The sequence below is a fragment of the Rissa tridactyla genome, chromosome 10 (genome assembly GCF_028500815.1).
Source record: "Rissa tridactyla isolate bRisTri1 chromosome 10, bRisTri1.patW.cur.20221130, whole genome shotgun sequence".
NCBI lineage: Eukaryota > Metazoa > Chordata > Aves > Charadriiformes > Laridae > Rissa > Rissa tridactyla.
In genome coordinates, this window is record NC_071475.1 from 15,374,638 (window position 1) to 15,390,285 (window position 15,648).

The 15,648-nt window shown below is 44.9% G+C and overlaps 1 protein-coding gene across 1 annotated transcript in view; it reads left to right on the forward strand.

The window, feature by feature from the left end:
- The window catches only part of GRM7 (glutamate metabotropic receptor 7), a 275,098-nt gene that overhangs the window by 170,545 nt on the left and 88,905 nt on the right, over positions 1-15,648 (forward strand). The gene's annotated exons all lie outside the window — the stretch shown is intronic.

A 15,648-nucleotide genomic window follows, 5' to 3' on the forward strand; every position in this document is an offset into this window, starting at 1 on the left:
GTCCCAAATACCTAGTTTACAAATGCCATTCTGCAGGAGGGCTGAGAACCACAGATTGTTCCTGATGGAACAGATAATTTTTCATCTCTGATATACTGCTTTGGCAAAGCCGAAGGAGTTTAATATAGTATGTAGCATTTCCAGTCCAGTGCCTGGTGGGCTGCCCATAGATGTTGCAAAATAAGCAATCAAGAATGACAGTTATTTGAACAGAAGGACCAATGGTATCTCTTAATGTTTGTTCATGTTTGTGACAAATTTGGGCTCAAGAAAGAGCTCCGAATAAGGACTTTGGGATTAGGTCTGTGGACACTAGGTGACCATTTATTTTCCTTGACAATTATTACAGTGTGTTAATATGGGAAGCTTCAGACACTGAAATTGGGGGCAGTGAAACGCAGAATACAAATACAATCTGCTTGTGCCATAAGGTGGTGGAAGAAATAAAAGGTTCAGTCATCAGTCTTTTATACAAGGGTTATTTTTTGCAACAAGAAATTAAAATAACATTAATGTATTAGAAAGTAAAAAGAAAGAAACGAGATCCCCCTGCCATCTGCTAAGTCAGTACCAGCGTAGCCCACTGGAGGAGGGTCTGTGCAGGGGGAGGCGGCAGCCAGGGTGGGAAGCACCTCCAGCTCCCCCCGGAGCATCGCGCCCTCGGCAGCCTCCCGAGGGGCTCCTGTCGCTCCCGAGGCCCGGCAGGTTCCTCTGCGGTACCAGCGAGGAGCTGGGCTGCACTGAACCCTACTGCGGCTGAGCCCACGGCGCCCAGCAGCTTCCTTTGGAATTCGTTGGGTCTCACTCGGGTGATCGGTCTGCGCTGTTCCTGCCCTTCCCCAGCCGGCGGATGCAGGGCAGGTGCCCGTGTCCAGTACCCATCACTGCTGCGCCTCTGAGAAACTGCACGTGTTTTATCCCAAATGACTATCAAATCCCACGTGTCGTTCATTCATGTATATTAAATCCTCTACCAAGATAACTTTGAGTCTAATGTATTTACAGTAACACATTATTTCCACTCTGCTTTGTTTAAACTCAGACATCTCAACGTTCTTTATCTTATCATCTTTTCCATTGCTCTTTACAAATGCTAACAAGTATTAACTTGTTTAATATTTTTCTTCCTCTCTGTGGTCATTTTTTGGTGGTCTTTGAAAGGAATTGAAAGCAAAAGTTACTAAATTCTCACAAATTTTTTTTTCTTATTTCTTTCTTCTTCTATGGTATTTCTGACTCTGTCACTGCAACCTAAACAGATTCTCTCTCTAGGCCACTTAAAATTAGTCTCTGAAATCCTCTATGGCTTACTTATTCTTTCTCTTTATTAGCCAGCCAGAAAAGAGATACTACTTCACAATCTCTCAAGCAAGCAAAAATAAAAAAGTTTGAGGCTTTTATTAGAGTAAAATGCGAGTGTGTCATCCCTGTTTGCAAGTAGCAAGTTAATATGCCTACAGTAGACAATAAAAATGTATTCACTGTAAGTGCTATGTGTTCATTAGTGTCTGGGGTTTCCTGCATGAGTAGGTATTGATTACCGTCCTAGTTCTTGCCGTGGGGATCTGGAGCATCCCGGGAAAGATCTCTGTGGGCTCCGGCTTCTCCGCCGCTGGGCTCCCTGCACTCCAGCGCCCGTGAACTGTGTGTTCCTGAAACAGGCTGAGCTCCGCTGGGTGAGACAGGTTTGGGCACAAAAATAAATGTGCTAATTTTAGGAAGCGAGCAGCGATTTGAAAGGGGTTTTTTGTTTGGTTGGTTGTTTTTTTTTCCTTTTAGTTTGTGTTGTTAATGCTTGAATGATTATAGGCTTTTGAAAGTAATAGTTTAGGAAATAATACACATAATTTCCTTAAGGATGATACAATGAATGCTAAAGTGCTCTCTTCACTCACGCTGGGTTTGCGGATCTCCTTTGGGAATGTGTTTTCATTTTCTTGACTGACTGCGTGACAGCACTCTAATGACCAAAGGAAATGGAAAATAATTCAGAAAAAAAATCCTCGATGTAATCACATATGCTAGCTCGTTAGTAAAGTGAAGCAGGAGTCAATAAATTGATGATCTTGATCTGGTCAGGGTAGATAAACACAAACCTTTTGTCTCATAGTTAAAATACAATTGTCGGATGGTGAAGAACTATGTGTTTGCAAGTCAAAATATCCCTCTGTGCAGTTTAAGGTAATAATATCTTGAGAGTATCGTTCAGTTTTTGTTTCAATTACATGACGTGGTCCATCTGGAAATTAAGTCACTTATTCAAGTTAACACAGCCATAACGCAACCAACACACCCAGTTTGGCTGTGAGCTGCTCCGGTGGTGAAGGACGCGGTTGCGGGAAACACCTGCTCACTATGGGATGGTCCAAGATGGAGACGTGCTGGTTGAGTTGTCGCACGCGTCTGCTGCGGCTGGAAGGTGGACGGTGCATTTTGGAGCATCTCTCCCCGACGGCAGAGGGCTGCGCTGCTGCTCTCGGGGAGGAAGGCTTGCCAGGGACGCTGAGCGCTGCCGGTGCTGCGAGATGGGACGAATTAATGACATTGTCTCTGCTAGAAAACTTCCATTTCCCATTGGGTGATGGGGGAGCCCAAGCCCAGGTGCTGTGTGTCCGCTCCCGCTGCTGGCCGAGCCACCCCTGTGCTGCTTCTGGAAGAGTCAGAAGCCATTATTCTCTATTTACAATTCGTGCATATGCACAGAGAGGTGGGCCAAGAGCTCCACATACACCAGCATCAAGATGCAGTCAACCGAAGCTTTTTACACCTGGAGTCTTTCCTCCCTCTTAACTAAGTTAAGACACAATTAATAATGTGATTGATTAATCACACAAGCTATTTAATAAAGAAGGGCCAGGGAAACTAAAGTTTTCTACTAATCCAATATATAAAAATGCAGGGGAAAAAAAAGGAGGAAAAACCCCAACTTCCCCCTCTCGCACTGCTCTCAGCTCTGCTGGTGGTTCAGCAATAGCTCATTGTGCGTGGCGACAATCTGTCTCACCTTCCAAAAAGTAATTGTGTTAGAATTTGTAAGAACGAAGTATGAAGCAAGTGAGTGGCCTCAAATTGATTATTACTACTGAAAAGAGAATGGTGTAATTGCTTGTGATTAATGATTAAGCCTAATTAGAGTCAGTGTTTTGCTGTTACACTGGTGATAGCCACCTGTAGGGCCTGGGCTTCAATATATTCTCTGTGCATAGGGGTGGTACCAGCACCTTTGCTTCTCTACACCGAGCAGAGGGGACGAGGGTCTTGGCTTTCCTCCAGCATGGTATGTACATGAGCACCTGCGGTGCAGTGAGCTCCCACGGACATTTCTGAAGTGAAATTAAAATTTTATTTCTCTCCCTCTAATTTCTTTCCTGGAGTACTTGTAGTGTTTGACCTGTTCAAAGTAGCCTTCCGTTACCCTTGTACTGAGGAAATACTTTTAATCTTTCTTTTCAAGTTTAGTCTGTGTTTCTCAGTTTAATTACCACTTCACATAGCATAAATTTCCAAAGAAAAATATCTTAGGATCTAATGGAAGGAGATGCTAATGACATCTGGAAGTTTTTGACGTCCCTTCTGTTCCTCAGTGTCAGTGCGCTGAGGCTGCTGCGCAGGCTTTGTCGCTAAAGATATTTGCCTGGAAAGAGCCTGTTTGTTCTCTGGCTTCATCCCCTGGTTTGTGACGTTTATGGGTCTGTGCCGGTTACAGCCTGCTGCTGTGTAAAGCAGTCACGGACAGCAGGGAAATGATTGGGGTAGCGCAGAATGAAAGATGTTGAAGATATTTTTGTGTGTTTGTATCAGTAGTAATGGGCAGCCACAGCATTGGGTAAAGGGGGCTGGGATCTGTGGGGTTTGAGGGACTGCTGGCCCCTTCCCACCCGGTTTGGTGATGGGCACACGTGAACGTATGTTGTTTGTGGCTGTTTGTGGTGTTTGTGGCCTTCTGAGACTCTCCAGCTGCCGTAAGCATTTACTTAAGTCAGAAACTAAGCAGTGAAACAGCCTCTTTGCAAAGTGGTGTGGGCTTTCCTTTCTTTTTTTCTTTTATCCCCACCCCCCCGCCCCCGGAGATATAGTGGATGTATTGGCCAAAAGCTAGGAAGAGCTGAAGGCAGGTTAGCTGGGAGCACGTCTCTGCGCTGGCTGGTGGGGTGGGTGTCCTGCCTGGCGAGGTGGCATCCGGCTGGCGGGGGCTGGGGACCAGAGCGCGTCACCCAGAGTGTGTCACCCAGAGCACTTCAGAGATCCAGCTCTGTCCTGCAGTCGCTTTCAGTAACGTAATAGTACTTCAGATATTTATTCTCATACTCTGTTAAAGTTTGCATTAAGCACTTCACTTACAGGGGGCCAACAGAAAGTTTAATACAATACTGCAGCAACTCTAATCTGTGGAATTAAATTGGTGTGCTTTATTGGGGGGGAAAAAAAAATCTAAATCACACCTGAACTCTTTCTTTAATGGCTCCCTAGAATTTAAATTATGTTTTTAGCTTTGGCAATTATTTAAAATGCTGATGTGTCAATCCCCAAAGAGAGAATACTTGTCTCGAGTATTGCCACTTGAAATTTTGGGAAGCCACACAGATGTTCATCTCCTCATTATGGAAATAATGCATTTGGTTAATGTGTTGGTGTGAAGAGAGGGGAATACAAATTATCTTGCAACTTGAGAGCCCATTTAAAAGTTTCCTTATGTTTAGACTGTTGTTCATCTCTACTAAGGCATCCCTGACAAGAGAGAGGTCCCCTGACCGTGCCGGGTTTGGAAGTGCCGCTGGCTGAGGCCCCGCTGCCCCGTTCCCGCGCTGGGTCTCAGGCAGCAGCCAGGGCAGAATCTGCTGGATTTCTGTCTTCTCAGATCTGTCTGTGCCGCTCCTGGGGGACGAGGCTTGAGTGTCTCTGTGGAGTGCTGTGATTGCAGCCTGCAGGCTTCTTGGGTGCATGTCCGGAGCACAGGAAGATGGGGAGAGGATGGGAACCAGGACCTGGCAGAGGGCACCTGCCTGCTGGCCCTTAGGGCTGGCCAGGGGCACCAAGGAATGCTGAACCGGGGGTAGGGTAGCCTGGGAAATGGAGGTGGGGGGAAAGAGAGGTGATGAGAGGATGAGGAATGGGTGCCTAGAGGGTATTCTGCTCCTGAAATATTTTAAATCAAACTGGAAAGCTTCTTGCTTTCCCTAAAGCTGTAGGGCATTCCCATGACAAGTGCCTGGGGCCACGTGGCCCCGAGGCCAGCCCGAATGTTTGCTCCACGTCCCCCAGCCTCAGACACCATCCCCGTCACCTCTGTCTTTTCACATACCGGTCTGAGCACTTGGTCTGGGCAGCACCTCGTGGTTTGATGGGATTAATGCACACGGTTCGAGTGGAAGCTGGAGCTTTGTGTGGCAGCCTCAGCGGAGGAGACTGGAGGGAGGGAGAAAACAGTAATGATATCGCTCTGTCTCACATCCTGGCACGCTCCGGCTGGATGGCATTATTAAAGCCGCCTTACAAGCAGGAAGTCGGTTGTCAAAAATCAAGGAAGGAATTTTTTTTATCTTTTTAAAGACTTTATGGTGGCGGGAGGAGGAAGGGAAGAAGTTTGGAGTTTTCAGGTAGTATTTTCCTAGGGTTGTTATCTCCAGGGGAATTTGAAAATAAGATCGGTGGCATACCTAGTAGTTAGAACTGAGACATGACTCTGCTGTGCACAATTATGTCCGCTCCCCGGCACCGCTGGCCTCTCGTGTGCCGGGTTTTGTGTCGGCTGCACCTCGTCACAGGTGTGGGACCGCGGGTGCCGGCCGTGTGTGCTGGTTAAACGACAACGGCAGCGCAGAAGGGAGGCAGCATCTTCAACAGCATTTGGGAAGAGCGTCATTACTTTCCTCTAGCCAGCGGTACCGTGTCAACAGTAAAAAAAATGTGGCAACTCCCCATGTCTGGTTTGGGGGGGGGGGGCTGTGTGGGTATAAGTATGGGTCTGGGAGCGTGCATATAAATTTTAGGATGCGCAAATATAATTACGCATGCTGTAATTATTCCCGTTGACATGGTAACACTTCGGCAAGGCACAGGCAAATATACACAGAGAAAGAAAGAAAGAAAATTAACTCTGTGTATTGAAGGAATCAAGCGCAGTGTAAGGAAATAATATTTGAAACTTGTGAATTCTGCAGGCTGGGGCCGCCCTGTGCGTGGCGGGGAAGGAGCCCCCCCCGCGCTCCCCGTGCGGCAGGAGCCAGGTACGTCTCTGCCTCCGCCGGTGCGTCTCTCACCGCCTTCTCCCACTGCCACCACAGGCAGGAGGACAGGCTTTGATTTCCTTTCGTGTTTTGTTTGCTTGGGATGGTATAACGATGCCGCCGAGCATTGATGTGGTTTGTCCAAGTTGATTTTTCAGTGCGTGTGCCAGAACGGCACGGCCGGGGGGGTGCGTTGGCCACTGCTGGTCACGTATCACAGGATGATGGAAAACTACCTCTCGTGTAGCATCGCTGTGGGTCCCGTCCTTGGCATGGCTGCTGATTTGGAGCATGTGTAGGTCGGGGGGGGCTGTGATGGTCCCAGCGTTGGAGATGCTCCAGGGGATGCGGGGCCGAACTGCGGCCGTCCTCTGCAGCAGTGTATTCCTCCGTGGGCAGCGCTGACCTGCCATCCGGTTCATTTTCGCGTGTTTATTATGCGTGCTGCTTGATTTTTATGTTTTATTATTGCGAATTATAACCTGTTGAACATATTGAAAGGTTACTCCGGGTGCTGCATTACAACATAGAGGGATTTCTGTATTTTTATCCTCATTTTAAATTATGCAAGCTGATGACTTGAGTTTTAAATGCTTTTAAGGGTACGCAATGTGCATTTTGTCTGCTGCTGCTATCAAAGGGAAGGAAAGCACTCTCATGTTCTGCGTTTAGACCTTCTGTATCTCTCTGGTTTTACTGCTCTGCATTATTAAAATGAAACAGGCCATCTGTGGAGCAGCTTCTCCTGCTTAGTCAAAAAGGGTGGGAAGAACTTGGAAGGCCGGTGGGAAGACACCAATTCAGACAAAGGGGTTTAGTTAAACGGTTAATTGCAAAGGAAAAAAACTGAAATAACACCTCAGCATTTGGGGGTAAGAATTATTAATAAGAAAGAATGATCTTCACCCTGACCCACGGGGCTGACTTGCCGCTGCCGTGCTCCCTGTCCCTGGGTGACACGGTTTAACTCCCCTGGAGTTCCGCTGCTGCCAGATGAGATTAACGCAGAAGCTGATCTATTTTTCAGTAAAGCAGAAACCAACAGATAATTTCAAGAAGACTGAGTATGCAAGTGAGAGGGGAAAGCAAGCTGTTAACTAAGTTGCCTTGTGATATGTACTTAAAAAAAAAAAAAGCTTTTTGCTCATCTTCAGGTATGAGGGGGGAAAAGAGTGGGGGGAAAAGAAGGAAAACCTTTATGGGTAAGGTCCTGGCAAGACAAATATCCCATTTTCATTAACTGGGCAGCAGGAAAGGATGAACTACTGAGAGACATTCTGCTTCTGGATGTATTTTTAAATCTGTTCTGTTTGGCCTGATTCTGGTGATAATCTTTACAGCAGATACAGATTCTCACTCGCAAGAGTAGGCTTATCTGAGCCACATCTCTCCCTTGGCTGGGACTCTGCATATTGCAATTCATGAAAAAGTATTCATTCCCGCAGCAGGAGTGGTCTGAATAAGAAGTGGAGTATTCAGCTGAAAGGAGAGCCCTGTCTGCATTAAGCAGCCCGGGTGACTTATATGGGTGTCAACCTACAAAGTCCCTCTGCGGCTGAAAATGCAAAAATCTTATGTATTATGAAGCCTGTAGATGTCTGGGGAAAGAGGAGTGTAAGCCTTCATCATCTTCTGCCCCATAACAAAGCTCTCGGTGCTTGAGGCATGGATTTGGTCGTTTTGTTGTTCGTAAACAAAAACGGTCTTTCTGGGTTGGAGCATCAGCCCCCTGCTCGGGTGGGAGGGTGATCCTGGGGCCACCTAGAAGACCGTGGCAGCAAGAGGAACTGGGCATGGGGGGTGGCGTCCTTGTGCGTGTGAGTGCTTCCAGCTCCAGGACAATCGCATCCTCAGCTGAGGCCTCGAGCTGCTACGGCAATAAACATAACAAATAGGAGAAGTAAATTTAGGCTTTTCTACTGTTTATATTGATATAAATGGGAGCTCTGTGAAAGTAAGAAGTGCCTGAGGGCAATAAAATGTAGCATAATGAATAATAATATACTTCTATATTAACCTTTCTATTACAGCGCTGGCTAGACACCACCTAGGTCATGATCTCATTGCTGTGGCAGCTGTATAATTTTATAAAAGTGATAACGATGATACTCAGCCAATGTATATCTATTTCCATAATAGAAGCTTTAAAGGTTAAAATCCCAGATTTGCCCTAAGTACGGCAAGCTGCCTTTCCTTTGTCTGTGCTTTATGTCATGTATATAAAAAGTCAAATGTGACATCAACTAAAATACCCATTTTCACTGTTATAATCGGTAACTGGCAAAAAAGAAAACAAATGCAAAGCGTTTTTATGGCATGAAGGGAATTCATAAAATCACTTAGTATTATGGCCTTTTTATTGAGTAAGAAGGTCAAGAAAATATCTGTAGCCTATTTTAATGGCTCCGTAATACCACGTAGTGTGTGGCTTGGGCAACATAATAAAATCTGAAAAAAGACTTAGCTGTCTTAAAATTGATCTTATCATTCCACATCTAATGCTTTTATCCCAGATATAATGTCAGTAAATTGAACTAGTTTTGCGTGAGCGCTAGGAAAATCAGAAAATTATTTGAATAGCTGCTTTCTGCTCGCTTGGCATCAGTAATCACAGTACGTGGTGATTTACTAGCTGGGTAAATAAAATTTATATAACTAGCAATCATTAGTGTGGACATACTTTGGACAACACAGAGAAGAATAAAGATATCATAAACTGATAAAATCACTACTTGTATGAAATCGGGTCAATATGTTGTATTTGCTCACAAGCCGCGTGGGCTGAGAATGAAAACACTTTAGGTGCATGAGAAATGCAGTAGGTCAACAACTTTGTGTTTTAATTAGGCTTAATTATTTTCCTTATTAAATAACCCCAGAGCCCTCGAAGTCACTGCTGACACATGAAATAGATGCTTCACAGCGTGTGCGAGGGGTTTGGTAAACCAGAAGTGACAGAGGTCTCTCTTTAAAAAAAACAACAACAACAAAAAAACCAAACACCTGGTTCATTCACACCAACAGCACGTTGTGGATTGTGGATCTTCCTGATCCACCCGCCCGCGGTTCCCCTCCTGAGATACTGGGAATGTCAGCTGGCTGCTGCTGGTTTCACTGGCACCAGTTCAGGGTTGGATCCCCTATTTTAATCTCTTTCTTTTCCTGGGGGATTGCTCTTTTTTGGGTACCTCCCCCGGCTCCCACACAGCTGTCTTTCTCGCCTGCAGCCCGTCCTTTCTCCGTCGATGTGTGCCTGACGCCTTCCCCGTGATAAATGCTCCTCTGCAAGCCTGCCTTTTTTCCCCTCCGTAATGCGGCTGACCATGGCGAACCGCATCGTTAGTCTTGGAGCCTGGTTTCTCCTCCAAAGCACGTAGAATTCCCCCGGCCGTCTCTGCCAGGGAAGCTGAGCATTATGCTCTCAGGCAGAAAATGGGCAACGTGCAACATCAAATGGAAGGAGAGATGCGAGATTAATGTTAGAAATAAATCATTTGGGGGTTTTTTTTGGGTGTAAAAAGCAGCCGCAAGTCGGCAAGCCTCATTTTCTGGATGAGAATTGAGCCACTTTTCTAAGCGTTCCCGGTTAGGGAAGGATGCTGCGCGGTGCTGTGGCATCCCTCTTCCCTAGTGGTGCCCGGGTTCAGGGGCAGCAGCGGGGGGATCCTGAGGGCGCAGGGGCTGGGTGCTGTGCTGGCGCTCTCCTCCAGAGGGCTGACCCTGAGCAGTGCAGAATAAAATGCCCAGATAAAATTTGGTATGCGGAGCCTGACTCCAGCCAGCTGGGGATGAGACGCTCCCACCCTCCCCCAGGGATTTCTCATTTCCGTCACTTCAGTGCAGCTCATCACCCCCATCCTGACCAAAGGGGTGCTCGGGCTGGCGCTGTCAGCGTCCCTCTGAGCCACGCAGGGAAACGACCCGCAAGTGCTCAGGTCTTGGTGGCATCGCAGCCAAGTGACACTCATCCCTCCCCTCGCCTGGACTTCACCAGCCCTCTGCAGCGCTCAGGATTGGGTCCCTTCTCCCCCCCCACCTCTTTTTTTTTTTATTGCTGTGTAGTTAATTTATATATTAATCCTGGGGTGGAAAAGAAATGAACCTATTAGGTAGTATCATCTCTCTATGTGTAAGAATAATGATTTAATCAAATCACAGTGATTTAAAGTAATATGAGATTTATTTTAATTGGTCAAATCTCATCAAATAACTATCTATATCTCTTAGAGGTATTTGCTGAAAAAAGTAATTTTCTTAAGTATGATATATGGGGAACAGTGGGAGATCACTAAATCTTGTCGCACAAGTGAAGTACTTGGCCGTGTACAAGAGTAAGAAGTGATTATTCCCACTCTTACATTTAAGTGTCCAGCTTTTTCAGTTGGGTCATCTAATTCCCTGAGCCCAAAACTCTTCCGTTTAGCACTACGCATGTAAGTTGTCTTAATGTCTTCAGTTCGAAAAGATTAAGCTCAAGCACAGGCTTAAGTCTGTCCTTATTATAGAGAACACGTTTGCCTGTGTTTCAACTTCGATGTTTTTGAATCATATAATTCAAACAAAGTATCTAAAATTAGATACGTGTTTAAGATGTCCCTCTGACTCAAAGCCACTGGCCTAGACAGGACTGCTCGTGTTTGCGAGACGGCTTCATGGTAGCTGGGAAGCGTGGAAATAGTCCTGACCGATACCAGATTGAAGACAGAATGTATATTTTGTATATTTTTGAGGCAATTGAAAGCATTAGTTTTTTCTAAGAGTTAAAAAATCACAGGTCAGTCTGAATCTGGTGAAAAGTCGCCTAATGTTGCTAATGTCAGTCCTCCCGGGATTTCAGGAGTTCCATCGCTCTACACCAACCTGCAAAGGAGAGACGCTGTGTTTTGCAGTGTAGAACCACGCGGTTTTTGTCACACGTGATCAACAGTGGGAGAGGTGGTGCAGGAATTCACGGACCGTTTCCCTTTGCCCCTTCAGAAGAGGAGGTGCCCGTCACCACCCACCGCTGCCCGCGGGTTCCTAAACCTTTTCCCCACCCGGTGCTTTGTGGCGTTTTGTACCACCGTCGTCCTACGGAGCTCTTTGTGCTCGTCTCTGCTGTGCCTGTGGCTCGGGAGAGAGGAAGAACTGCTGTAGGCATCGCTAGCAGATAAACTCAGGTGACAGAAATCCTTACGCGTTATCTCACAGTATGAACACAGTACTAATCTTTGCATAGATCCATCAGAGCCGTATGATTAGTGTTTAAAATACACAATATAGATATGTAACTTACTTTACTGTGCAAACTGTTCTTTAATAGCTATTTAAATCGTGAAATTCATCATGGGATTTCTTAACTCCGCTGAGAGGGTTGGTTTCATGGTAGTTGTATCACCACACTGGCAAATGATCAGCACAGAACTGAATATTTGGGTTGTGCTTTATTTACTAGCTGTGTGTCTCATGTGAAGTTTAAGAATAGTAAGATCTTTAAATTGATCCTGTTTTTCCTTAATTGAAAAATACATTTTTTTCGTCTAGGTTTCTTTTTATTTAAGTTGCTTTAAAGTACATCTAGCACAATTACCCTTCTGAAAGCGATGGTGGGGGAAAAAATGTGATGGTGGTGATTTGTTGGCTCAAATCACAGAGCAACGAGTGTGGTGTGTGTTTGGTTCAGCCGGGGTGTTTCAGACAATCACAATAACTTCTCTGACAGTGTTCTCGGGAATGATATAGGGGTGGGGTGGGGGGGAAACCCAAACAGAAAACCCCCGTTCTAGGAGCTGTGAGATTCCATGGAGCATTCTTCACTAACCTTTAACTTGGATGAAAAATCTCATCTGCTGTGAACTGGCACAGTTCCATTCATTCAGTGGAGGGGCGCAGGGTCACACCAGATAATGTGAAACGCTCTGGGCTTTCTCCTCTGGTGTATCGTACCCGGCTGGGCACATGTGCCAGCGCTTCGTGTAAAAGTTGTAAATATTTATCAAATTAAAAAATGGTGCATGTGAGCACGCTTCTGGCCTTGCTCCTGTGGAGCAATGTGGGATTCTTTGTGCTTACTCGGTCCTGGCCGTGGGAGACTATTCTTGGACCGAAAAATGCAGGGAAGGAGGGGAGTTCACAAAGGGAGGTCTTCTGGAGGTCTTCTGGAGGTCTTCTGGAGGTCTTCTGGAGGTCTTCTGGAGGTCTTCTGGCTGTGTGGGAGCAGTGGTGCAGCGATGCAGCCAGTGGGTGCACAGTACTTCCACCCTGTAAGGAATTAATAGAAATATGGCCTGCTACTTCACTCCATCCCTCTGTCAGTCAGTCACTTGCCTGCTTGTCTTGATCAATAAAAAATAATGATAAAAAATGTACACTCTTTAATAGGGATCTATACTCCTTCTTGAGAATGCAGAGGGATCATTAAAAAAGTCAATGAGAATGTTATTATTTGTTATTAAATCTGTAAAGGTTTAGAGTAATTCGTATGGAATTCTATTACAGTTTTATCAAGACTTATTGATTTTATTTTATTAAGTTATAGAGCACTTTTTCCCAGAGGTCAGTTAGTTTGGCACATTGGAAAGGTATAGTTTCTCTTTCTGAGCCGTGTATATATTGCAGGTCTTATGACTGAATATCCTCGTTGACATGCTCTTTTAATTACGAGTAAAACTAATACGCATAGGTTTACAGGAAAACAGATTTAGCTTGTATGTACCTAAAATCTAAGAGTATTTTATAAATTTTCTTCTGACCCATCTACATGAATATTTTTCTTAGGAAATTTCAGCTCAGCACTGCAGAAATTGTGCTGTCCTTTTCTAGAGACCGTGCACAGAAACATTCTTAAGTCACTAATTTGTCATTAATTAAGTAGAACAGCTGTGGGAGGAGGGTTTTACTAAGTGATTTCCCTAAATTTGGGAAACCCAGGTTAAGTCCCTGCCTCAGCATAACTCCAGCAGCGGGGGTAGGGGGTCTGTGCCATCACAGGTTGGCTCATTTCCTTCAGCTTCATGCGGTTTTATTCTGGAAAGTTTTTATTTCAAACTGCAAAAACAATGGTAAGGGCCATACTGAGTACATGGAGTTGACTCAAATATTCAGTAATACTTAAATACAGCGCGGAGGTTTTCTCCTGGCCCATCTTGGTGGTTTGCTCACAGGTTTCCGTGGTTTGATGGCAGCCCTTCAGGTGCCCGCTTCCAACCAGCCGGCACGGCGTTGAGTTGGTGTGACGTGTTGCTTAGGGTTTGTCATCCTTCTGAAGCATCCCGATGTATTTGTTGGAGGAGAGACCTACATATATTTTCTAGTGAGGCTGCAGGTAAAACTTTAATTTGCTTTCAGACTGTTTCTGGAAGACCCCAATACTTATTTTTCTAGGTTGATTTTTGGAGATGATGTGCATCGTGTCTTACGAGCAGTGGGCTTTGGATATGAGCCATGAACAGTAGACTCAGAATTAGGAAAATACGTATGGTTAGGTCAGTAGCACACAAAGCTAATACAAGGAGGCAGATTGACCCCACTCCTAATCTTCTTTCTTATTTGAAAACATCTGTTTACATGCTGTCTATTTTTATCCCATAGTGGATGGATTGCTATGCTAATTTAACGAGGCCATATGTTTTTCCTCTGACTCAATTTCATTGTGTGGAGTGCCAGATTGAGTCAATTTACCCACCTATTTCAGTGAGAGAAATTGTTGGCTATGGTGCAAGGAACTTTTTTCTCTCCTTCAATGGAATATGTATTTACTGTCATTTCGAACTGCAAAGTCAAAAGGAACCATGTGATCATGCGATACAGAGAGATGATTTAGTATCTGTAAGTATCTGCCTCTGTGCCTCCAACCCTCTTCTGCAACGCTGGTACAAGCTGTAAAGCTGAGTAAAGGGACAAAATAGATATTCTGAGATTTGCATCTTCAATGGATTTGCACTTTTTGGATGCCAGATAATTTACCTCTGAGTCTCTCAGTGTGCAGCCACGATTTTTTCAAGTCCTCTTTATGATGGATCTGCTTTGTGCGGGTTTCATATTTGCATCATTTGAATACCTCAACAACCTTCTCAGTAAAAGGAAAAACTCTTTTGCTACTTGATTTAGGACTGGGATTGCAGCTCTGGAAGGTTACATGAAAAATGCTGAATCTGAACTGTCTCTGTAAGCAAAAGCTCTGATGTCGCTCATTGCAGGCTAAAGACAGACAACTAGAAAGACTTGGGAAAACTACTGGGCAGTGGTAATGGTGGTGAACGTCCTGCTAGTCAAACACGCTTGTTGTAAGACTGATAGAACTCTCTGACGAGAACGGGCACAGCCCCTTACTGCACAGGGGCCGTCAGGTTTGGGAACACCCATAAAACTAAGCAGGGATTTTGCTGCCAGGAGCCTGTCCCTGGCTAAAGGGGTAGAAGAACACCTCATGCGGAGGTGATAAACCTTTTCCATGCTGCATGCCCAGAATACTTGGCTGTGCCACTCCGTGTGCTCTTCCTTCTGAACAGATGAGAGAATATCACTTCTGTTGACTACAAAACAGAAAAAAAGGCAAAAGACTTAGCGTGTGAGCTCGTAGATGTGCGCTAGTATATTTGTCCTTGTGCAAATCTTCTGTTCACCAAGCAGAACCAAAAGTATACTGGGATAGGAATAAAATGAGAGTGGTGTTGTGGGAGGGGGCAGTGATCTGGGCTTTGGTCATCGCAGGAACAACGGCCAGATTTCTGCCATTGTGCAAGTACTTGGGTGATCCATCGATTTGTAATTATTTGTATGCACGAAGGTTTCTGTAGGCTCTAAGGAGTTATCTCAACTTGAGTAGAGAATAAAGGAGGGAAGTGCCGAGTGAAGCAGTAGTGCCCGGGGTAGTTAGTGGTGCGATGTTTTGGTCTGAAGCTACCACTGCTTATTGGGAAAATAAGTATTTGTTTCAGAGTTCTGTATTGTATTGTGAGAAAAATCCATTAGCAGAAGAGAAGTGGTTTTTCTCTCAAGATCTCATGATCTTTGAAGGGGGATTGCCTGAGCTGTTGAAGGATATTTGGCTCAGTTTTAAATGTCAGAATTTGAGAACTTGATAGAGCAAACTATCCCCATACTACGGCAGGACTAATTTGTTATTAGAATTTTACAAACTGCATAATTTTGTAGTAGAGTTTTAATTCTTTTTATTTGCCCTCTTGGTTTGTAAGCCTCTAGGATATACCTTTTCTTTCATGTGTGTGTTTGTATATATATGTGTGTGTATATACAGTGATATACATTTCTGCAAAAAAAAAAAAAAAAAAAAAAAGGCAAATAAAGCCAAAGCAGAATATGTTTCTCTTCTGGCAAGTTGGTGAGGTGCTAAAGAAAGATGGAATATGGTTAGGAGCCATGTGAAAGCTATGAACTAGTCAGTGCTACACAGCTATTCAGTTGTTGTAATGTGGTTTCT